The following is a 25,652-nucleotide window of genomic DNA, read 5'->3' as shown; positions in this document are numbered from 1 at the left end:
ATGCAGTGACTGTATTTTGTATTTTTCCAGTTCAATATTGTGCTTCTGGTCATATCAGGCCAGATGTCCCAGGTATCCCAGCTAAATATCTCCTTCTTCTCCTGGACCCAAGTTCTTGTCTTGGCAACCTGCCTGGTCACACCAGTCTCTCTAGAATGGAGAGACAAAGCATTCATTGTTGCCAGTGACACAAACCCAACTCAAACTAGCTGAAGCAGGAAAAAATGGGATGTACTGTCTCACTTAACTGTGGAGTCCAGGGATGCAACTGGTGTCCAGCACAAGATTCCTAAGTTTCATTGTATTGTCAGAAATCTGTTTCTCTCTCTTCCTTTCTTCTTCTCTTAAACAAGTTTTCTATAGAGAAGGCATGATGGCCACCAGCAATGCCAGACTCAGGTCCTCCCACCTCAGTAACCACAGTGGAAGGTACACATCTTTTCTGATGGCCCCTGAAAAAAAAATCCCAGGTAGGATTTTGATTGTCCTTAATTCAGTTACATGGATATATTAAAACTACTAAAGCCAGAAAGGCTGTGAACTCTGATCGGTTTCAGTGTCCACCCAGGTAGCTGTTAGTAGGAAAAGGTCTCTGTGAAAGGGAGTATCTAAGCACAGGTGGTTTCTGAGGAAAAAGTACCTATGGACATTGGGGATCTGGAAATTACCTTAAAATCATTTGTGGTCACAGATCCTGGGAAAGTCTTCACTCACCGAAGTACACACATCCCAGGGTTGGGCCATTTTAAAAGCTCCTCAAGTGCTTTTCTTAATCAGCCAGTTTGGAAACCCTTGCTTAAGATGCATGGGGAGTTCTCATTTCATACAGAGGTTTCATAGAGAGATTTTATTCTCCTTTTGGTAAAGAAGAGCTTCTTTCAGTTTACCAGAGAGAGAGAAAGAGAGACTTCTAGTTTAAGGAACAAGATCTGGGACAAGAAATGAAGCCAGGGAAGTGAGTCTGGCACTCACACTGCTTTTATGGAGGGGACACTTGCCAATATGGAAGAAAAGGCTTAGAGGATGTGTCCACTATTGACAGCCTCTCTGGGATGAGGAGTAAAAAACAATCAAAGAACAAGGTCAGCCCAGTTCTCTGATAAAATATATCCTCTCTCCTTACTTTGAAGTGGGACCCTGAAGACCTGCACCCTAAGTATCAAGGTAAATTGGAAGCAAATAAGCCCTCACACAGACTGCAGCCCAGTTTTATAACATCTGGAGGCTAAAAAATGTCAGTCAATGCATACTTGGATTAAAGTGATCCCAGACGGCTAATACACTCATGGGATGCAGAAACCATGAAAACATGTCTCATGATAAAGATAATATCATCTCAGGCCTCAAATTATTTCTACAAGTTTTAAAAATAAGATGTTTAGGACACAATTAAGAATAACTAGACACACAAAAAGGATGAAACACCTTGAGCAAGAACCAACAGAAATAACACAACAGAAACAGACCCAGAGATACTCCAGATTATAATAGATATGGCACAGACTCTAACACAACAATGCTTACTATGTTCAAGGAGATAAAAAATAAGCTTTAAAATGTTGGCAAGGATCTGTAAACTATAAAAGTGACACTGAAGGGCTTCCCTGGTGGCGCAGTGGTTGAGAGTCCGCCTGTCGATGCAGGGGACATGGGTTTGTGCCCAGGTCTGGGAATATCCCACATGCCGCGGAGCGGCTGGGCCAGTGAGCCATGGCTGCTGGGCCTTCGCGCCTGGAGCCTGTGCTCCGCAGTGGGAGGGGCCACAACGGTGAGAGGCCCGCGTACCGCCAAAAAAAATAAAATAAAAGTGACACTGAAGATTTGAAAGGCAATCAAATAGAAATTTTAGAACTGAAAATACAATGGTCAAAATTAAGAACTCAGGTTCTTAACTCAGGACAGGTCTAACAGCAGATTAGACAAAGCAGTAAAGAATTAGTGAACCAAAAGATATATAAGAATAAAATGTCCAGAGTGTAGCATGGAGAAGCAAAAGGTTGAAGATGGAAAAGAGAAGGTGAGATACAGAGCATAGAGTGAAAAATCTTAATAGATATTCCATTGTAGTCACCAAAGGACAGCCAACAAAGTCCTAAACAGAATAAATAAAGGCATATGATAGCGAAACTGGAAATTTTTTGAAAAAGAGATGAAAATTCCCAGAGCTGAAGACAGTCACAAGTCTTCAAATTAAAAAGGCCCATCAGGAACTTCCCTCATGGCTCAGCGGTTAAGAATCTGCCTGCCAATGCAGGGGACATGGGTTCAAGCCCCAGTTCAGGAAGATTCCATATGCCGTGGAGCAAATTAGCCCACGCATCACATCTACTGAGCCTGCGCTCTAGAGCCTGCGAGCCACAACTACTGAGCCCACATACTACATCTACTGAAGCCTGCACACCTAGAGCCCCTGCCCCACAACAAGAGAAACCACCGCAAAGAGAAGCCCGCACACCACAACAAAGAGTAGCCCCCACTCTCTGCAACTAGAGAAAGCCCGCACACAGCAACGAAGACCCAATGCAGCCAAAAGTAAGTAAACTTTTTTAAAAAGTTGTTTTAAAAAAGGCCCATCAATCACAATTTTTTAAAAAATTTGTATGTTCCTAAATGTTACCTCATCTTAAGGAGCTACACACCCAAGCCATTGTTCTCATTTATAGCAACATGTTCCTTTCCTTCTTTTCACATTAATTACTTTGTTTATTCATTTGTGTAAAGTCTTGTCTTTCTTAGCACCAACCCTCAAATATATTCTCCATGGAGACAGAGACCATGTCTACCTCGTTTTCTGTTATTTCTCGAGAATATACATGCAGTGACTAGCTTCAGGGCTGGGCCTAGGGCAGAGATGTAAGGAGGCACTCACTCTCAGAGTCATGCTTTACACCATGAAAATAAAGCCAGAAAGATTACAGAGAGGGAGAAGTCACTTGTTTTAAACAACAATGGAAAAGTTGATTGACAATAGCTTTCTTATCGACAATGCTGGATGATGAAAGATAATAGAGCAAATCCTCAAAATTCTCAGACAAAAGAATTTTTAATCTAAAATTATATATTCCATCAGCCAGCATTCAAATGGGAGGACAAAATATTTTCTTGAACATGAAAGTATATTATGTTCAGCTCCTTTTTGAAAGAATTACTTGAGAACATATTTCAGAAAAAAATAAAACTCTTAAGGAAGAAAAAAATGGGGCACAAAAAACCCTTATGTAGAAATATGGGTACTTAAGTATAAGTAGTTATGATACACAATGTAAATACATTAATAAAATCTGGAATTAAAACCCCAGATGATTTCCTTATGGTAGGAAATGGAGAGAAGGGGGAAGAAAGAACTTCCTAAGACATTGGTCTTATTATTCAGAAAGGACACAACTATGTTTTAACTCTAGACATTGAGGAAATAATGTGTACTAGATTTTTAAGAATAATTATTAGAAGAACAGACATAGTATGCATAATTTCCACAGCAAGAATAAAAAAAGAAACAAAAAAATCAATCTAACAAAAATTATACATGTCAACATGTATAAATATAAATTCATAAGGATTTTTTAAGCCTGATATGATATGCACTAAACATTTTATCTCTGGAGGAAAGGGCAATTGAGAGAGGGGAGGAGAATGGAAATGAAAAGAGATTTTAAATTTTTATCCCTCCATATATTTCTGATTTGATTTCTTAAAGAAGTGTGCATTCATGTATTATGTATGAGATTTTTAAGCACCATAGGATTTTTTTAACCCAATAAAAATCTTAGTGAGAATTCTTTAGCTTTCTTTTTCTTTCCTTCTCTCTCTCTCTCCCTCCTTGCCTTCTTCCCACTCTACCTCCCTTTCTCTCTCTTTTTATTTTTATTTAGTAAAATTATTCTGAAGTTCATTTGGAAAGATAATAGGAGAGCATGAGAGAATGAGATATCACCTAATGCTTATCAAACATTTAATCTTAATCAAGGTTAAAACCATTCTAATAATTAATGACAGATGAAATGGATAATCCTACATGCTGGGGATGAGGAGGAAAACCATAAATGAACAGATATTCTTTTTTTTTTTTTTTTTTTTTTTTTTTTTTTTTTTTTGCGGTATGCGGGCCTCTCACTGTTGTGGCCTCCCCCGCTGCGGAGCACAGGCTCCGGACGCGCAGGCTCCGGACGCGCAGGCTCAGCGGCCATGGCCCACGGGCCCAGCCGCTCCGCGGCACATGGGATCCTCCCAGACCGGGGCACGAACCCATATCCCCTGCATCGGCAGGCGGACTCTCAACCACTTGCGCCACCAGGGAGGCCCTAGATATTCTTTGAAGATGAATTTGGCAATGTATCAATAGTCATTTTATAGATCACATTCTTTCACTGCAATACTACGTGTACCTCTAGAAACTACGTTAAGGAAATAAAACTGAGACTAAATATTGAAACAAAGATATTTATCCCACTCAATATGCTTAATATCAAAAAGTTGAAAATGCTTTAAATTAAATGTTCAGAAATTACAAATTACCAGGATACATTTAAAGTATGATATTATGTGACCATGAGTAATTCTGATTGCAAGTAGTTTTTAATAAAATGGAAAATATTTAAGTTCTAATGTAGGTTTTCAAAAACCCACAAGGTGGGGCTTCCCTGGTGGCGCAGTGGTTGAGAGTCCGCCTGCCGATTCAGGGGACACGGGTTCATGACCCGGTCCGGGAAGATCCCACATGCCGTGGAGCGGCTGGGCCCGTGAGCCATGGCCGCTCAGCCTGCGCGTCCGGAGCCTGTACTCTGCAACGGGAGAGGCCACAACAGTGAGAGGCCCGCGTACTGGAAAAAAAAAAAAAAAAAAAAAAAACCCACAAGGTGCAAAATTGTATATAGATTGTTTGGTTATAATGCAGTGAAAAAACTTGGAGGTATGGAATCAAAATGGCCAACTGAGTTCTTATGAATAGTTTTCCATTCCAATCAACATCTCTAAAAATGACAGAAAAGTGAGATATTTATTGCTGGGGGAGGGTTGGCAGTGGGAGGAGGTAATGTCAGATCCATAATAACACTACAAAAAACATGCTATCATCAGATCAGAAATTTTAAGTAATCCTTGAAATAGAGAAAGCAGAGAAGACCAGATTGACAAAGCAAATTACACCAAAAGTCATGTTCCTGGGAGACTAGTGCATGTGTAGAAGTGGCCCCTGGTGCACTCCAAACACAGAGGGAACAGATAGGAGGAAAAGGAGGGAGAAGTGGGGCAACCATGGGGGATTATAATAACCTAATCCTGGTTGCCAGTGGGGGAGGTCCCTCTCCTCCACCAAATAGTGCCAAGAAGTAGATGGTAGTGTGTTTGCCTCAGGCTAGAACAGTGAGCATAAGCCCTTAGCAGAAAGAGGGAGGGACATGCCTCATGGCATTGGTAACACCCAGAAAGAACAGTGAGCCCCTAAATTTGGGAGATGAGTGACCAATGCTCCCCACTCAGCACCGAGGCTCTGACTCACCCACAACTGCTGGAGGTGGAAAGAACATTCATAAACAGGCAACAAGACTTTTTCTTTTCTTTTTTTTTAATATAAGAACTTTTCAAACATATACAAATTAAAAAGAATATTACAAACAACCAGTATACACTACCCAGCTTCAACAACAACTAGCATTCTGTTATTCTCGTTTTCTCTATGCCACTACCACTGCTACCTTTATTATTTTTTTCCTGTAGTATTTTAAAGCAAATACCAAATATCATATCATCTCACTCATAAATACTTAGTGTGACTCTCTAACACATAAAGGACTTTTTAAAAAACAAATCCATGAAACACTACAAGAAAACAATGACAATAATTTTTTATTAACATCATCTAATAGCCGGTTGTGGCAGATTGCATTTTCCAAAAATGCTTTCAGATGAGTTTGCCAACAAGAGGTGAAGTCTCCATCCCTTCCTCTTGACTCAGCACTGGCCTTGGCCATTCACTGGAAGGATAGATGTGAGAAGCTGCCTGACTCTGAAGGCAAGGTTAGAAAGGGAAGTCTCCTCACTTCCTCCTGGACCTCTTACAGCACTTACTCTCCAGAGCTCCATCTCAAGATGGTCCCTCTCAGAATCCAGCCACCTGAGGGGCCACAGGTAGGTGTCCAATCAACATTCCCAGCTGAGCCTGGCCTTTCACGTCTTCCCAGCTGAGACACCAGACATCTCCAGTATGCCCTGACCCACAGACCTTGTGACCATGAAAACACTGTGGTGATTTCATGCCACCAAGTGGTAGGGTAGTTTGTCTCGCATCAGTAAAATTCAGAAACACTGGATCATGTTTGATTTTCTCCCATTGTTTCAAAATTTTACTTTATAAAAGAGTAAAATTCAAATTCGGATCCTGTTTAAATTAGGAGCCAAGCAAGTGTTACACATTGCTTTTGGCTGATATTTCTGTTAAATATCTTTTGATCTACATGAATTTCTTCTTTTTTTTTCTTCATTTTTATGCCACTTATCTGTGAAAAAACTGTCTTTTGTCTTATAGAATAACTCACATTCTGCTTTAGTTGATGGATCAATCAACCAGCCATTGCTTACTATGTTTCTCTCTGAGCTGTAGTTCCTATAAAGTGATGGCCAGAACCAGCATAGTTTTTCTGTAAGGGGTCTGATAATCAATATTCTAGTCTTCGAGGACTACTCATTGCTGCCATCGTGGCACAAAAGCAGCCATTGATTATTCATAAATGAATGAGTGTGTCTATGTTCCAAAAGAACTGTATTTTCAAAATAGGCAGCAGGCAAATTTGGCCCATGGGCCATGGTGTGTGGGCCCTGACCTAGAAAAAACAAAGGTTATCAAATACAGAGATGAGTACACAATCCAGAATCACCAAATATGTAAGGAAAATCAACATCATGAAAGGAAAAGCAAACTAAACAAATCTAAGAACCAACATCCAAAGAAACAGAGTAAATAAAATAAACAGAAAAAAACTTTGAAAGAAGTACTGTACATGGAATAGTCTAGAGAATTAAGGATGCTATGACATTTCCTAAGTAAGAAAAGGCTGTTGTGACAATAAGCATTTATAGATCTTAGAAATGAATAATACAATAATCAAAATAAAAATGAAAACCTCAATAGATATGCTGAATAACAGAAAGAACACATCAGAGTACAGCACTTAGGCAGCAAACTATTCTGGGAAATTGTTCCAGAACACCATACTAAAGGAAAAAGAAATGTAAATACGAAAAAGTTGGAGACATTAGAAATTAGACCCAGAAATTCCAATATGCACCCAATAGAAGTTACAGACAGAGACCAGAGAGACAGAGGTGGAGAGATAAGCAAAGAAATAATAGTAGAAGATATTTTTTCTAAGCTGAAAAAATGTTATTCTTTAAATAAAAATATCCCACTGGGTAACAACCAGGGTGAATAAGGGGGGGGGGAATTTCATGCATGGATCCATGATGATAAAATTTCATAACTCTTGGTATAAAGAGCTCTGAAATCCCCTCCACACATTCAGAGTCTCATTCAGTGACTCTGGGGTGTAATTTGGAAATCTAACTTTCTTTCTTTGTTTGCTTTCGGTTGCAGACAGATGTGAAAAGAAAGACGTGGACTACATACAATGTGATAAGTGTTATCATACAGTGTTTCTCCAGAGACAGTCTGAGGACCACCTGCACCTGACTTTGCCAAAGTTCTTATGAAATTTCAGATTCCCAGATGCGGCCCCTTGGATCGTAATCTTGTGAGGATGCAGCTCAGGAAATTGTATTTTAAACAAACCCAAGTAATTTTTATGATGGCCAAACTGTGATAACCACTGGCCTTGAAGAGCTATGTCCCAAGACTCTGATTTGATTTGGAAGGAACTTGGGGAGCGGGGGAAAGGGAGGTGGGAGAGAAGCTGGATTGGTTGTTAAGAGAAGTCAGATCCCACAAGGTCTTGCCATGCTAAGGGCTTTGGGCTTTATAGGATCAGCCATAGGGAGCCAGTGAAAAGTTTTAAGGGAGGAAGGGGGCGGGGCATCATAGTGTAATTTTAAAAGATGATTCCTATAGCAGGGTGGAGGATGAATAGAGGTGGGTTGAGGGCAATGTGAGGGAGTTGAGGCTGGGGGCAGAGAGACTAGCCCAGGTGACATGTAATGAGGACCTGACCCAACTCAGTGGCAAGGTAGACAGAGAAGGGGGAGATGGGAAGTCTGGTTGGAAGGTAGAATCAACAGCGCTTGGTGAGAAAAATCAAGGCTGAACTTGCAGGTCTTGTCCTCTGGGCTTGTGCCAGCCCCATGGGAGGGTCAAGTTCTTAGTCCCAGTCATTCTCTGTCTGCCCTGACCCGCCATAGTCAGCAAGGTCATCCCAGGTCCTGTCCTAAGATATGCCAATTATTGGAAGAAAAACATAAAGCATACTTCTTGTGTACTTTTATTTTCATTGCCCTAAATGTTAGACACCTTATCTAATTAGGTTTGATAAATTAATTACCCTTAATATTTTGTTATTACAAAAACCTAAACACTGTGTGTTGTTCCCCTGGGCGCTCTTAGTTTTGCAGCCCTTTCAAAGATTCATGCGTAAGCCACTCTCTCAGGTTACCAAACAGCCTCAGGGCAGCAACTCCAAGAAAATGCAAGGGCAGAGCTGACCAGCTGGACCTTTTTGGTTGTGCCCGAACTTTCACGCCGTGAGAGGAATGCTGCACACCCACTTTTCACGGGCTGCTCCAGATGGCAATGAAAAACACACGTTTTACAAGTGAGTGATGCGTGGTCACGCAGAGGAGTTACTCAACTCATGTCCACTTGGCTGATAGTTTTGAGGTAAATCCTTTCAAGATTACATAGGTCAACCGGGGTTTCAAAAGTAAATTATTTAGAGCTACACAGAGTGAAATATGGCTATTACTGATTAATCTTGATGAACACTCACAATACAGCAATGAAGTAGTTATTACAGAACTTTATGCTTGATAAAATTAATTCTTTATATGTAGGAGAGATATAAAACTGCATTAACAATTGAAATAAATTATACATGTGATAAGAAGATTCAAATAACCGCTTACAATTTACAAAGCACCTTCTCATTTATTACCTCATTTAATCTTCACAAAAATTCCTTAAGATGAATCATCTTATAGTTCCATTTTGTAGATGAGGAAACTGAAGATCAGAAAGATTCAGTGGGAGCCCGGAGGAAGATGGCGGAAGAGTAAGACGCGGAGATCACCTTCCTCCCCACAGATACATCAGAAATTCATCTACACGTGGAACAACTCCTACAGAACACCTACTGAACGCTGACAGAAGACCTCAGACCCCCTAAAAGGCAAGAAACTCCCCACATACCTGGGTAGGGCAAAAGAAAAAAAGAATAAACAGAGACAATAGGATAGGGACGGGACCTGCACCAGTGGGAGGGAGCCGTGAAGGAGGGAATGTTTCTACACACTACAAGCCCCTTCGCGGGCGGAGACTGCAGGTGGCGGAGGGGGAAAGCTTCGGAGTAGCGGAGGAGAGCACAGCAACAGGGGTGCGGAGGGCAAAGCGGAGAGATTCCGGCACAGAGGATCGGTGCCCTCAGGCACACACCGACCCGAGTGGCTTGTCTGCTCGGCCGCCGTGGCGGGCGGGGCTGGGAGCTGAGGCTTGGGTATTGGCTTTCAGTCGGAGCGCAGGGAGAGGACTGAGGCTGGCGGCAGGAAGAGAGCCTGAAGGGGTTAGTGCACCACGGCTAGCCCGGAGGGAGTCCGGGGAAAGGGTCTGGAGGTGCTGAAGAGGCAAAAGTCTTTTTTCACTTTCACTTTTGTTTCCTGGTGTGCGAGGAGAGGGCATTAAAAGGGCTGCTTAGGGAAGCGCCGGAGACAGGCGCGAGCCGCGGGTAAGGCGTGGACCTCGGAGACGGGCGTGGGCCGCCGCCGCCGCCGCCCACCGCCCGCCGCCGCCGCCCACCGCCCGCCGCCGCCCACCGCCCGCCGCCGCCCACCGCCCGCCGCCGCCCGCCGCCGCTGCGGCCCGCCGCCGCCGCCGCCGCCGCCGCCGCCGCCTGCCGCCGCCCGCCGCCGCCGCAGCCGCGGGGCCTGTGTGCGAGCGCGGGTCACTGTCCGCCCCGCCTTCCGGGGGACCTGTGCACCCCGCCACTGCCGGGGTCCCGAGACCCGGGGACGGCTTTCCCGGGAAAGCGCACGGAGCGCCACGGGCTGCTGCAACGTCACGCCGGCCTCTGCCGCCGCAGGCCCGCCCCACACTGCGCGCCCCTCCCTCCCCTCTGCCTGAGTGAGCCAGAGCCCCCGAATCAGCGGCTCCTTTAAACCCGTCCTGTCTGAGCGAAGAACGGACGCCCTCCGGCGACCTACGCACAGAGACGGGGCCAGGTCCAAGGCTGAGACCCGGGAGCTGTGAGAGCAGAGTCAGGGAAATCTCTCTGTGCAGCCTCGGAGGCAGCGGATTAAAGCTCCACGGTCCATTTGATGTGCCCTGCGTCTGTGGAGTGCATGAATGGACAGCGAATCATCCCAAATTGAGGAAGTGGACTTTGAGGACAAGATTTAAGACTTTCCCCCCTTTTCCTCTTTTGACAACGAATTATTCCAAAGTAAGGAGGTGGACTTAGAGAGCAAGATTTCAGACTTCTTGCCCTTTTCCTCTTTTTACAACGAATTATCCCAAATTGAGGAGGTGGGCTTGGGAAGCAAGATTTTTGATTTTTCCCCCTGCTCTCTTTTTGTGAATGTGTATGTGTAATCTTCTGTGTAAGATTCTCTCTGTATAGCTTTGCTTCCACCATATGTCCCAGGGTTCTATCGGTCCGTTTTTTTTTTTTTTTTCAATAATTACTTTCTAATTTTAATAACGCTACTATATTTCATACTTTATTCTATTTTACTTTACCTGCTCTTTCTTTTTTTCCTACCTTCCCTTCCTCCCTCCCTCCCTCCGCTCTTCCTTTCCTTTTTTCTTTTTCTTTCCTCCCTCCCTCCCACCCTTCTTCTTTACACTTTCTTTTTCTTTCCTTCCTCCCTCCCTCCCTCCTGTCTTTCTTTCTTTCTTTCCTTCCTCCCTCCCTCCCTCCCTTCTTCCATTCACTCTTCCTTTTGCTTTCATTGGTCCCTCCCTCCCTCCTTTCTTTCCTTCTTTCTTTCCATCCTTCCTCACTCCCTCCCTCCTTTCTTTCTTTCTTCCTTCCTTCCTTCCTTTCTTCCCTTCTTCCTTTCTTTCCCTCTCTCGTTCTTTCTTCTACTAATTCTTTCTTTCTGCTTTTTCTCCCTGTTATTCTGAGCTGGGTGGATGAAAGGCTCTTGGTGCTGCAGCCAGGAGCCAGTGCTGTGCCTCTGAAGTGGGAGAGCCAACTTCAGGACACGGGTCCACAAGAGACCTCACAGCTCCACATAATATCAAGCAGCGAAAATCTCCCAGAGATCTCCATCCCAACACCAGCACCCAGCTTCAGTCAACGACCAGCAAGCTACAGTGCTGGTCACTCTATGCCAAGCAACTAGCAAGGCAGGAACACAACCCCACCCATTAGCAGAGAAGCTACCTAAAAACATAATAAGGCCATAGGCACCCCAAAACACACCACCAGACGTGGACCTGTCCACCAGAAAGACAAGATCGAGCCTCAACCACCAGAACACAGGCATTAGTCCCCCCGACCAGGAAGCCTACACAACCTACTGAAACAACCTTAGCCACTGGGGTCAGACACGAAAAACAACGGGAACTACGAATCTGCAGCCTGCAAAAAGGAGACCCCAAACACAGTAACATAAGCAAAATGAGAAGACAGAAAAACACACAGCAGGTGAAGGAGCAAGATAAAAACCTACCAGACCTAACAAATGAAGAGGTAATAGGCAGTCTACCTGAAAAAGAATTCAGAATAATGATGGTAAAGATGATCCAAAATCTTGGAAATAGAATAGACAAAATGCAAGAAACAGTTAACAAGGACCTAGAAGAACTAAAGATGAATCAAGCATCGATTAAAAACACAATACATGAAATAAAAAATACTCTAGATGGGATCAATAGCAGAATAACTGAGGCAGAAGAAAGGATAAGTGAGGTGGAAGATAAAATAGTGGAAATAACTGATGCAGAGCAAAATAAAGAAAAAAGAATGAAAAGAACAGAGGACAGTCTCAGAGACCTCTGGGACAACATTAAACGCACCAACATTCGAATTATAGGGGTTCCAGAAGAAGAAGAGAAAAAGAAAGGGACTGAGAAAATATTTGAAGAGATTATAGTTGAAAACTTCCCCAATATGGGAAAGGAAATAGTTAATCAAGTCCAGGAGGCACAGAGAGTCCCATACAGAATAAATCCAAGGAGAAATACACCAAGACACATATTAATCAAACTGTCAAAAATTAAACACAAAGAAATCATATTAAAAGCAGCAAGGGAAAAACAACAAATAACACACAAGGGACTCCCCATCAGGTTAACAGCTGATCTCTCAGCAGAAACTCTACAAGCCAGAAGGGAGTGGCAGGACATAATTAAAGTGATGAAGGAGAGAAACCTGCAGCCAAGACTACTCTACCCAGCAAGGATCTCATTCAGATTTGATGGAGAAATTAAAACCTTTACAGACAAGCAAAAGCTGAGAGAGTTCAGCACCACCAAACCAGCTTTACAACAAATGCTAAAGGAACTTCTCTAGGCAAGAAACACAACAGAAGGAATATACCTACAATAACGAACCCAAAGCAATTAAGGAAATGGGAACAGGAACATACATATCAATAATTACCTTAAATGTAAATGGACTAAATGCTCCCACCAAAAGACACAGAGTGGCTGAATGGATACAAAAACAAGACCCATATATATGCTGTCTACAAGAGACCCACTTCAGACCTAAAGACACGTACAGATTGAAAGTAAGGGGATGGAAAAAGATATTCCATGCAAATGGAAATCAAAAGAAAGCTGGAGTAGCAATTCTTATATCAGACAAAATAGACTTTAAAATAAAGACTATTAGAAGAGACAAAGAAGGACACTACATAATGATCAAGGGATCGATCCAAGAAGAAGATATAACAATTGTAAATATTTATGCACCCAACATAGGAGCACCTCAATACATAAGGCAAATACTAACAGCCATAAAAGGGGAAATCGACAGTAACACAATCATAGTAGGGGACTTTAACACCCCACTTTCACCAATGGACAGATCGTCCAAAATGAAAATAAATAAGGAAACACAAGCTTTAAATGATACATTAAACAAGATGGACTTAGTTGATATTTATAGGACATTTCATCCAAAAACAACAGAATACACATTTTTCTCAAGTGCTCATGGAACATTCTCCAGGATAGATCATATCTTGGGTCACAAATCAAGCCTTGGTAAATTTAAGAAAATTGAAATTGTATCAAGTATCTTTTCCGACCACAATGCTATGAGACTAGACATCAATTACAGGAAAAGATCTGTAAAAAATACAAACATATGGAGGCTAAACAATACACTACTCAATAACGAAGTGATCACTGAAGAAATCAAAGAGGAAATTAAAAAATACCTAGAAACAAATGACAATGGAGACACGACAACCCAAAACCTATGGGATGCAGCAAAAGCAGTTCTAAGGGGGAAGTTTATAGCAATACAATCCCACCTTAAGAAACAGGAAACATTTCGAGTAAACAACCTGACCCTGCACCTAAAGCAATTAGAGAAAGAAGAACAAAAAACCCCCAAAGCTAGCAGAAGGAAAGAAATCATAAAGATCAGATCAGAAATAAATGAAAAAGAAATGAAGGAAACGATAGCAAAGATCAACCAAACTAAAAGCTGGTTCTTTGAGAAGATAAACAAAATTGACAAACCATTAGCCAGACTCATCAAGAAAAGAAGGGAGAAGACTCAAATCAATAGAATTAGAAATGAAAAAGGAGAAGTAACAACTGACACTGCAGAAATACAAAAGATCATGAGAGATTACTACAAGCAACTCTATGCCAATAAAATGGACAACCTGGAAGAAATGGACAAATTCTTAGAAATGCACAACCTGCCAAGACTGACTCAGGAAGAAATAGAAAATATGAATAGACCAATCACAAGCACTGAAATTGAAACTGTGATTAAAAATCTTCCATCAAACAAAAGCCCAGGACCAGATGGCTTCACAGGCGAATTCTATCAAACATTTAGAGAAGAGCTAACACCCATCCTTCTCAAACTCTTCCAAACAATTTCAGAGGAAGGAACACTCCCAAACTCATTCTACAAGGCCACCATCACCTTGATACCAAAACCAGGCAAGGATGTCACAAAGAAAGAAAACTACAGGCCAATATCACTGATGAACATAGATGCAAAAATCCTCAACAAAATACTAGCAAACAGAATCCAACAGCACATTAAAAGGATCATACACCATGATCAAGTGGGGTTTATTCCAGGAATGCAAGGATTCTTCAATATACGCAAATCAATCAATGTGATACACCATATTAACAAGTTGAAGGAGAAAAACCATATGATCATCTCAATAGATGCAGAGAAAGCTTTCGACAAAATTCAACACCCATTTATGATAAAAACCCTGCAGAAAGTAGGCATAGAGGGATCTTTCCTCAACATAATAAAGGCCATATATGACAAACCCACAGCCAACATTGTCCTCAATGGTGAGAAACTGAAACCATTTCCACTAAGATCAGGAACAAGACAAGGCTGCCCACTCTCACCACTCTTATTCAACCTAGCTTTGGAAGTTTTAGCCACAGCAATCAGAGAAGAAAAGGAAATAAAAGGTATCCAAATCGGAAAAGAAGAAGTAAAGCTGTCATTGTTTGCAGATGACATGATACTATACATAGAGAATCCTAAAGATGCTACCGAAAAACTACTAAAGCTAATCAATGAATTTGGTAAAGTAGCAGGTTACAAAATTAATGTACAGAAATCTCTGGCATTCCTGTACACTAATTATGAAAAATCTGAAAATGAAATCAAGAAAACACTCCCATTTACCACTGCAACAAAAAGAATAAAATATCTAGGAATAAACCTACCTAAGGAGACAAAAGACCTGTATGCAGAAAATTATAAGACACTGATGAAAGAAATTAAAGATGATACAAACAGATGAAGAGATATACCATGCTCCTGGATTGGAAGAATCAATATTGTGAAAATGACTCTACTACCCAAAGCAATCTACAGATTCAATGCAATCCCTATCAAACTACCACTGGCATTTTTCACAGAACTAGAACAAAAAATTTCAAAATTTGTTTGGAAAAACAAAAGACCCCGAATAGCCAAAGCAATCTTGAGAACGAAAAAAGGAGCTGGAGGAATCAGGCTCCCTGACTTCAGACTATACTACAAAGCTACAGTAATTAAGACAGTGTGGTACTGGCATAAAAACAGAAAGATAGATCAATGGAACAGGATAGAAAGCCCAGAGATAAACCCACGCACATATGGCCAACTTATCTTTGATAAAGGAGGCAGGAATGTACAGTGGAGAAAGGACAGCCTCTTCAATAAGTGGTGCTGGGAAAACTGGACAGGGACATGTAAAAGTATGAGATTAGATCATTCCCTAACACCATACACAAAAATAAGCTCAAAATGGATTAAAGACTAAATGTAAGGCCAGAAACTATCAAACTCTTAGAGGAAAACATAGGTAGAACACTCTATGACATAAATCACAGCAAGATCCTTTTGGACCCACCTCCTAGAGAAATGGAAATAAAAACAAAGATAAACACATGGGACCTAATGAAACTTCAAAGCTTTTGCACAGCAAAGGAAACCATAAACAAGACCAAAAGACAACCCTCAGAATGGGAGAAAATATTTGCAAATGAAGCAACTGACAAAGGATTAATCTCCAAAATTTATAAACAGCTCATGCAGCTCAATAGCAAAAAAAGAAACAACCCAATCCAAAAATGGGCAGAAGACTTAAATAGGCATTTCTCCAAAGAAGATATACAGACTGCCAACAAACACATGAAAGAATGCTCAACATCATTAATCATTAGAGAAATGCAAATCAAAACTACAATGAGATATCATCTCACACCAGTCAGAATGGCCATCATCAAGAAATCTAGAAACAATAAATGCTGGAGAGGGTGTGGAGAAAAGGGAACACTCTTGCACTGCTGGTGGGAATGTGAATTGGTACAGCCACTATGGAGAACAGTATGGAGGTTCCTTAAAAAACTAAAAATAGAACTACCATATGATCCAGCAATCCCACTACTAGGCATATACCCTGAGAAAACCATAATTCAAAAAGAGACATGTACCAAAATGTTCATTGCAGCTCTATTCACAATAGCCCGGAGCTGGAAACAACCTAAGTGTCCATCATCGGATGAATGGATAAAGAAGATGTGGCACATATATACAATGGAATATTACTCAGCCATAAAAAGAAACGAAACTGAGCTATTTGTAATGAGGTGGATAGACCTAGAGTCTGTCATACAGAGTGAAGTAAGTCAGAAAGAGAAAGACAAATACCGTATGCTAACACATATATATGGAATATAAGAAAAAAAAATGTCATGAAGAACCTAGGGGTAAAACGGGAATAAAGACACAGACCTACTTGAGAATGGACTTGAGGATATGGGGAGGGGGAAGGGTAAGCTGTGACAAAGCGAAAGAGAGGCATGGACATATATACACTACCAAACGTAGGGTAGATAGATAGTGGGAAGCAGCCGCAGAGCACAGGGAGATCAGCTCGGTGCTTTGTGACTGCCTGGAGGGGAGGGATGGGGAGGGTGGGAGGGAGGGAGATGCATGAGGGAGGGGATGTGGGAACAGATGTATATGTATGACTGATTCACTTTGTTATAAAGCAGAAACTAATAAAAAAAATAGAAAAAAAAAAAAGAAAGATTCAGTGACTGGCCCAAGGCCACACAGTCAATAAAACAATATTTCTATGTCTCAGCTAGCATGTTTTTGGTTGCAAGTAACAGAAAATCCAAATCAAAATGCACTAAACAGTAAATAGAATATAGAAACTCAAGAACAGAAAAAGTTCAGTGGTGTGGTGGGCTTCAGGCACAGTTTGATCAGAAATCCAGCTGTTTTATTTTGATTGTCATGGATTTACCCTTCTTTTTGTGTCAGCTCTATTCTGTCTCTTTTTCCATTTAGTAGCAAAATGCTGGAGCAGTTTCAGGGCCCACCACACTATCTAGAAGGAGAAGGAACTTTTCTTTCTCCAATCATCAAACATGAGACCCCGGCTTCATTTTGTTGCACCAGTGGCCAGGGGAATGCCAGGTACTGATTGGCTGAGGCCTGGGGTACATGACCCAGTGACCATGTCAACCAAGACCACAACCCAGAAGCTAGAGGTTGGATCAGTCCCCTCCAAACCCCACAGCTGCTATGCCATGCGGGAGGGGTGGAATGGAGGCTGCAGAGTCAACCACAGTATCCACCACAAGCCAGGAATTGAAATCTATGGGACTTGAACGACGTAGGACTCCAAATCTTACGGGGGTTGGGAGGGGGGTTGTTTGTTTTTTCTCTGTAACTGACATATTGTTATCCTTCACTTCTGGAGCTGACAACTCTAAGTAAAATTGTAATTCGTGTGCATAAATGTGCCTAAAAAGACCTGTACGTGACTGGAAGTCCTTTCCAGCTGGTGTGCACCAAGCCCTGACTTTGCTTTGTGTGTGCTGCCATGATCTATCGTCTTTTGCTTCTTCAGTTACTTTTCCAGCTCAAGTTCCTCTAAATTCTTTTGCCCCGTTCATTTTTGTTTCAAATACATTTTTGTTTCTTTGTGTCAGGGCCCAACCAGGAAGACAGAAACCACTCTGAATATTTCAAACAGAGGAAATTTAGTGCAATGAGATGAAAGAAACTTAAAAACCAAACAAGGGATGGTGAGGCAATCCAGAGACTAGCCACAGCAGGAAGTCACCACCACTCCCAGGCTGTAGGGATAAAGGGAGGAGGTGATGCTACCCAAGCCCTGGGCCTGGGATTACCCAGAGGAAGCAGGAACTATGGCAGGTTTCCTGTGAGAGATGGAACCAAGGAAGAGAGGTAGCAGCTGCCAGAGGTACCACCCAGGACTGAGAGAGGGGGAGAAATACCCTAACTTCAACCTCCCTCCTGTTCTCCAAACTCCCACTAGAGCCTCCATGGGCCAAACCCAGTTGGGAGCCGGCTGACATGGGGTCTAAGAACATTGGCCTGGAGGGGTCAGGCCCCCTGAATACACAGCCAGGGAAGGAAGAGTGAGGAATAGACCTCAGGTCAAGCAGACCCAGAACCAGCACATTTATAAGACAGTGTCATGCATGTTCATGGTGGAAATTTTATTTTGTTTCTCTTTTTGTTTTTTTAATTTTGGGCTGCATTGCATCTTCGTTGTGGTGCACAGGATTCTCACTGCAGTGGCTTCTCTTGTTGTGGAGCATGGGCTCTAGGCATGTGGGCTTCAGTAGTTGTGGCTCATGGGCTCAGTAGTTGTGGCTCACGGGCTCTAGAGCGCAGGCTCAGTAGTTGTGGCTCACAGGCTTAGTTGCTCCATGGCATGTGGGATCTTCCTGGACCAGGGCTCGAACCCGTGTCCCCTGCATTGGCAGGCAGGTTCTCAACCACTGCACCACCAGGGAAGCCCACAGGTGGATTCTTAACCACTGCGCCACCAGGGAAGCCCCAGATGGTGGAAATTTTAGAAAATACAGATATGTAAAGAGAAAAAGGTAAAAATCACAATCCTATTAGGGAACTGCTGAGTGCTATCTATTTCTCATGTCACTGGGGAATCCATGTTCTGGTCCTTTCCCTGTAAATAGGCCAAGCACTCTAGCAGTTTGACATTTTCTAATATACACCCTGAGAAATTCAATTTCTCCTCTTTATCAAGTTAAACTTGAAAATAGTAAGAAAAAACTTTATTTCTTCTAAGAAACTGACTTGCTTCTTTTCCCAGATAATGTGAGCTATATGATTTATCAGATTTCCTCTTTTTGTCCAGGCTACTGTGAAACTAAAGGGCACATCTCATGCTCAAGACCAGCAACTTTTAAACTTTATGGTGGGCGTGTGCTTCTTCCTTCTTCTCCATGTTCTAAAGTGTATTGCATCATATCAGCTCTATGACATATGTGCATGCATGAAGCTGGCAGGGACAAATATAGACACCTAAGGGAGAGGTCCCAGAGTTATTTCCCCAGAGGGTCGCCGGGACATCACTTACCCTGTCCAACTTCGTCCACTCTGAGCCAGCTGGCCAGCGCTGGGGAGTCATCTGCCACTGTGGAACAGATTCTATCACCCTCCTCAACAGCAGATGGCTGCTCTGCACTAATCCATGTCATACATCATTGCTAAGGGAGACACCACCATCACTGTACAAATCACTAGCATCTTCGCTCCAATTCACTAGGCTGGGGATTACGCGTGTGTGCTCAAATAGTCTCTGGTTTAACAATTTTTCAGCTAAGCGACCCTATTAGCATCTTAACAATGGAAAGGGGTGGAGTGAAGGGCCACCAGGGAGATTATGGTTAGATTTTTAATTAGATTGGGCATTTTAATTAGGTTGGGCACAGCTTTTTCAAGGAGGTGAAAGCATTGTCTCCTCAAGTGAGCACCTCTCTGGCCTGTTTTAGCTTCCTTGATTCACAAGTTAGCCCCTCTTGAAATGCTTCTCTTATATTTTGTTTATCTGAGGCTAATAGTCTGGGCATCGGGCCCAGTTTAATATAATTTTTACTGTTGCTACAGCATCCCCAGTTCTATCGAGAGGGTTATTATCATGTTGTCTAAGACACTTTACCATGGCAATTACCAGGTCGGGTGCACACCCATGCTACTTCCTACCTCAGCCCTCCCCAGTGCTTTCTACTTCAAATTTCAGAAGTGAAGGTGATCCTCACTTCCATTCCACAGAGACAATGAGAGTTTGGGACTTGATAGCATAGCAAAGTAGATATTTGGCAATTATCTAGATCGTTTGATTGAGATAGGCAAATAGTTGACATAATTGAGGTCCTGGAATATATCTGTGGGTCTAAAGAACATTGAAAATCCCCCAGTTGCTTATAATTGATTGTAAGTTATATAAACACATAGGCTGCTTTTACAACCAATTTGCTTTCCTAATTACATTTTACATAATCTAATGCATTCATATTAGTTTGAATTCTCTAAGCATATACCGGCCCAGAGGTATGTTGCCTGGCAGGCAGGAGAGGAAAACCGACCACAGATGATCATCAGTGTAGAGTTGAAAGTTGGCAATAATAATAAAGCTGCAGCACTGACAAAAGAAGATAAACATTTCAGCATTTGATTTGGAAAATGGTGTGTGTGTGTGTGTGTGTGTGTGCGTGTGTGTGTGTGTGTGTGTGTGTGTGAAGTTCCATTCCTGGTTTCAGTGGAGAGTTGGGTCAGACCCTTAGGATGACTTTAGAACACAGGCATTGAAGGTGAGTGATTGTAATAATAACCCACTTCACAGGCATGGACATTAGCCAATAGACATGCACAGCTCTGGCTTCCCACCAAGGCCTAAGGTGGAGCCTGAGCCTGGGCTTGTCCAGGAGGTTCACACCTCCCACAGACAGAGTCCTGCTGCAAAAATGCATCGCATTAACAATGCGACTTACTGGAAAAACAAATAAAATGCTTTAAATGTTTAAATGCATTTTCAAGTATTCATCCTCCAAATATTTAGACTCTGAGCCGACTGGGCCAAGAGCCCAAGCTTCCCGTGCATGCTGGATTGTTCCAACCCTCTCCCCAAGATCAGCAAACATATAACAACTTAAAATATTATCCTCTTGGAGCCGAAAAATAATTCCCCAGCTATTGTTCCAGGAAATCAGCTAGGTATCTCTGTCCAAAGTCCTCCTTCGTAATGTCTGCAAGAGTTTATTACTTTTTAGTAAGTTTAAGAAATTCTTACAAAAGCCTCCCTGACGCTGTGGTCTGTGTCCACAGTGAAGCTGCAGCATAAATAAGAATGGAAATGGAGAATTAGGAGTGGAGATGGGTAGGAAGAAAAGGAAGAAAGAGGGAGAGAGATGCAGGAAAAGCAACAAACAGCCTATTGAGGATAGGAGGCTTGGATGTCTGAACCAAGTCTTAAAAGAGGGACTCTGAGTAAACCAGGGATTTTGGTTTTGTTTTTTCGGAGACGGGGAAAGAGGGCAAGAGTGTCAGAGGCTGATTGCCTTTTGCATTTAAATTTCTTTAAATTCAGTCATCATATAATATATTCTCCTTTTCCCAGGCATATCTATAGCAAAACTTCCTCTTTTTTAAGCCTCCACAGCAAAATAATAATAATAATAATAATAATAATTCATATCACGGCCAATAAAATTATCCAATTATAGAGTTTAGACCTCTCATCTTTATCTAAGAAGTTCCGCAAGATAAAATAAATACCTTTAATGTAAATTTTGATTCTAGATACTGGGTCAGTATTTAGTTCAGCTTTCCCAATGTACTAGGTAGAACAGTGGAGTGAAATCTAACATACATTAAACTTTTGTAAATTGGATTATATACGAGAGAGAGAGAGAGAGAGGGAATGGGTATTGGTCTTAAAAAGCATGTGCCCCAGAGTGAACATGAGACAGGATCAACAAATCTGTTCTGCCCTAGGTTTGTCTCCATGCCTACAGACCCTCCCTGTGCAGTCTTCTGCTTAAAATACACATTTTTCATATACATGACCACAAAATGTAAGCTAACTACTTCACTGGTACTCAAACAAGAAAACAGGTGTCTGCTCCCATGATGGAGAGAAAACTGGCTGAGAAATAGTCCACCAGGCTTTGGCATGGTACCTCCCTAAGAAAACTTCAAGGGAAGTTTTGATTATCTGTGATTTTCTTCTTGTGGCTGACTTCAGAACCTGGCCCTCCCAGCAGACACATCTCTGCTGAATGATCCCCCCCTTGGCAAAGAGAAAATTTAAAAAGAAGTGGGGTCATTCTTCTGATGTCTCTGTTCCAGAACTAGAAACTTTGCTTTCTCCATCTCTGTGCCCAACTGCAAAGCACACGACAATCTCTTTTGACTTTATTTGGGGGTACAAAAATGGTCCACGAATGAAAGGTATGGGAGACAGAGTCATTCAGGAATTCATTCTTTCCTTCATCAAATATTTGCAGAGTACCAGCAATGTATCAGGCTCAGTATTCCACAATGAGCTACTGCTGAATCAAAAAGGGAATCAGGGCTTCCCTGGTGGCGCAATGGCTGAGAGTCCGCCTGCCGATGCAGGGAACACGGGTTCGTGCCCCGGTCTGGGAAGATCCCACGTGCCGCGGAGCGGCTGGGCCCGTGAGCCACGGCGGCTGAGCCTGCGTGTCCGGAGCCTGTGCTCCGCAACGGGAGAGGCCACAGCAGTGAGAGGCCTGCGTACCAAAAAAAAAAAAAAAAAAAAGGAATCAAGAGACCTAATCGCGACTTAGTTACACTCAACTCGTGAAGTTGGAGGAACTGCTGATCCTTCCGGGTCTCAACTGTCTACCTGACTAAAAAAAGTGAAAAAAGGTGTGGCAAATAAGTTCTAAAATCCCTCTCAGTAATAAAATTCTGCGAAATCAACGTAGAAATATTTTCTAAAACCTTAAAAGGGCTAGAACAAACTTCCTCATGGCAACTTTATCTACTCCTGACAAGCACCGTGCCCTAAGCAGCTCTTTTCCTTCATCTCTGCTCTTCCAGGTTACGGTCAGTTTCCTCTCCTCGCCCCCTCCACTGTTGTACAATGTAACACTGTACAAAACAATATAGCCATCAACACCTCCTTCTTCTCCTCTCCGACTCCCACAGCTTCGAAGTAGATGTGTGGACAAAATGAAGGGATTTCTTCCGAAATGTTCTCTGTCATAGATGCTGTTGTTCAGACCCTGTCAGGGTGATTCAGGCTTCAGTGTTTTGATTAAAAGTAAAGATAGCTACACTGTGGACAAAAGGTATGGAAATAGATCTCTTGTAAGATTAATCACACTTTCGGATTGAGCAAATGCTTCATTTTCAATGACTGCATCATTTGTAACGTGGCTTTTGTGCCATATCATCACGCATACAGACCTGTTCATGCTTGGTTGTTGAATCTCCATAGTAATGGCTTGAGCATCAGTTGTCTTTATTCAATCTTATCTAAAATAATAATAATAAAACACTTGGTTACACTAAGGGAAAAAAATCCTATAAAATGCTTGAATGTTTGTGCTATCAGAGAATGTTTACCAATATTCCTTTAGGCAATACCTCCTTCTTAGTTGTTCTGTTCAGTTAATAAGTATACATCTGAAGAAGACATATTCAATCAGTAGTTGTGCTTAATTCACTCCCGAGCATTAAGGAGAAGACTAAAAGTGTAAAATTTCCAGAAGTTAAGGGCGATAGAGTGGAAAGTCAGAACGCTTGAATCCGAATCCCACTTTTATAGCTTGCTAAATATTTGATCCCAGGGAAGGTACTCAGTTATTCTGGACTTTACATTCCCCACAAGGACATTAATAACTCCTACATTGTCTTCCTCGTAAAAATTTTGTGAAGATAAACTGGTCTGTAAGAAGAGGAAGAAACTACTACACTTATATAATGCTTACTTGCCAAGCACTTCACATAGTCACTCATTTAATCCTTACAATAATCCCATTTTACAAGAAATCACATCACTGAGAGGTTAAAGGATTTGCTTATAAAAGGTGGAGCTGGCACTCAAACAGAGGCAGAATCCATGCATTTACCTCCATATGATAATCAGTTATACAAAGGGCGCTACTAAAATGTTTCAATGCATTAAAGGAGGGAAGAACTTTTGTTCACCTTCGCCCACTTTTAATGGAAATGTGGTGAGGGGAAGACCAATGTCTGCAATATTTTTAGTGCACATAATTCAAATGATTTTCCTAGATTAATAGCATTAAAATTTCATGTTTTGTGGTTTTCTCACAAAGTTATAATGCTTTGGACTTATTAGACTTAAAAATATCATATATTTATGCAACAATTCCACATTTTCCTCTTGAATTTGCATTCCAACAAATTAAAATAATTTTTCAATATCCCAGCAATACAAAGCGCTGAACTCAAGGGAATCTAGCATCTCTTGCTTTCTGCCTGCCTCTATAAAGCAGGCAAAAACTTGAAAACCAGAGGCACCAGCAAACTTCCAGCCAACAAAGGCAGTCATTATGTTTTCTGCACTTAGGAGCTTTTACTCTGCCAGGCAGATACAGAGAGCACTGATCTCCTTCCAAGTCCCAAACCTCTTCACTTCCTCTTTCTCCTTCTCTCTGTCTAGGGCCTTTTGAGCGAGATGGCCAATAAGCCCCTTGTTTCCCATCTCTGCAGGAACAAGTGGGTGCTCCTCTCAGTGTCCACCAAACCATAAGTCCTTTGAGGATACAGGAAGACATCCACCAATCTCAAGATCAAAATGCAACAAAAGGAAATCTGCAAGCAAAGGAGAGGCTGCCCACCACCCCGTTCTCTTACAAAAATGGCAGAATCTCTGGGGAGAGCAAGCAGTTTACTTTTGCATGGTATATATACTTACCAAAGGTTCAAGAACACTTAATTTTACTTTTAAAAATGCTCTAATTGTATAATAAACTACACTATTAGGAACTGGATACTTTGATACATATCCTCTCTCTGAACTTCATAGTAATCCTTCTATTCACATTAGTAGGAGCCAGCGATAGGATTTGAACTCATGTCCAGCAGACTCCAAGGCTCCTGCCCTTTCCTTAACAACAGACTGTCCCTGACTGGATTCCAGGGATCACGGAGTAGTCATTTATGATCATATTTTCTTAATTAGTTTATTCTACATTCTAAAATATGTGTAATTCTACATTTCCAGGCAAACAACACAAAAAAGATCTAGAGAACGGTAGGGAAATATTTTTTCTTAATTTTTCAGGCTTTTATCATGAAAAGCAACACATCCACTCCAAACACACTCTCCCCCTTTGATTTTGTGACTCCTGTAATGTTTCCCTGGCCCCAAATGGTAGGAAGGGGCATTTGGGTAAACCCAGAGAGGGCTGTCAACAGATAAAAAAATCAACAGAAAAGATCAATTTGAAAATAAAATGGTTGAAGATGGCATTGACCACTGGAAAATCAGAGTAGCCGTCTCTTTTTAACATGTCAGCATGCTGTTCTCCAGCCTATAATTTGCCTGCATTGTCCAAAAAAGTAGGAACGCCCAAGGGAACAGGACCTTATCACCTCTCTTGCCAACCTCTCTTGCCTTGTCCCTACTCCCAAGGACAAGCCAGCGGAATCCAATCCCAAAGATAAGAGTTTAGTCCTGCTACCTCTGAACTGGCCCTGGGCCAACACAACAACCCTGGCATCTGTCGCTCCCCTCCACATGGCTGTTTCCATGAAGAGAACATTCCTCATCATGCAGTAGGAACTGGGTCATCACAGTTAATAACCCACCAGTTAAAAGAATGGGCTCTGCATTCTCTTCCAAGTGTGAGGGTATCCTGTGATACAGGGTAAAGTGTCCACAGCAATATTTTTCCTCAACAGGGAGGTGGTGGGGTGAGGTGCTTGATCCCCAAGAAAGTCCATCAGGAAAAGAAGGCCAGCTTAAGAGCATTTCATGTTGCCCAACAAGTCTAACTT

This window comes from Mesoplodon densirostris, chromosome 1 (assembly GCF_025265405.1).
Source record: "Mesoplodon densirostris isolate mMesDen1 chromosome 1, mMesDen1 primary haplotype, whole genome shotgun sequence".
NCBI lineage: Eukaryota > Metazoa > Chordata > Mammalia > Artiodactyla > Ziphiidae > Mesoplodon > Mesoplodon densirostris.
Note: the sequence above shows the minus strand (reverse complement) of the source record.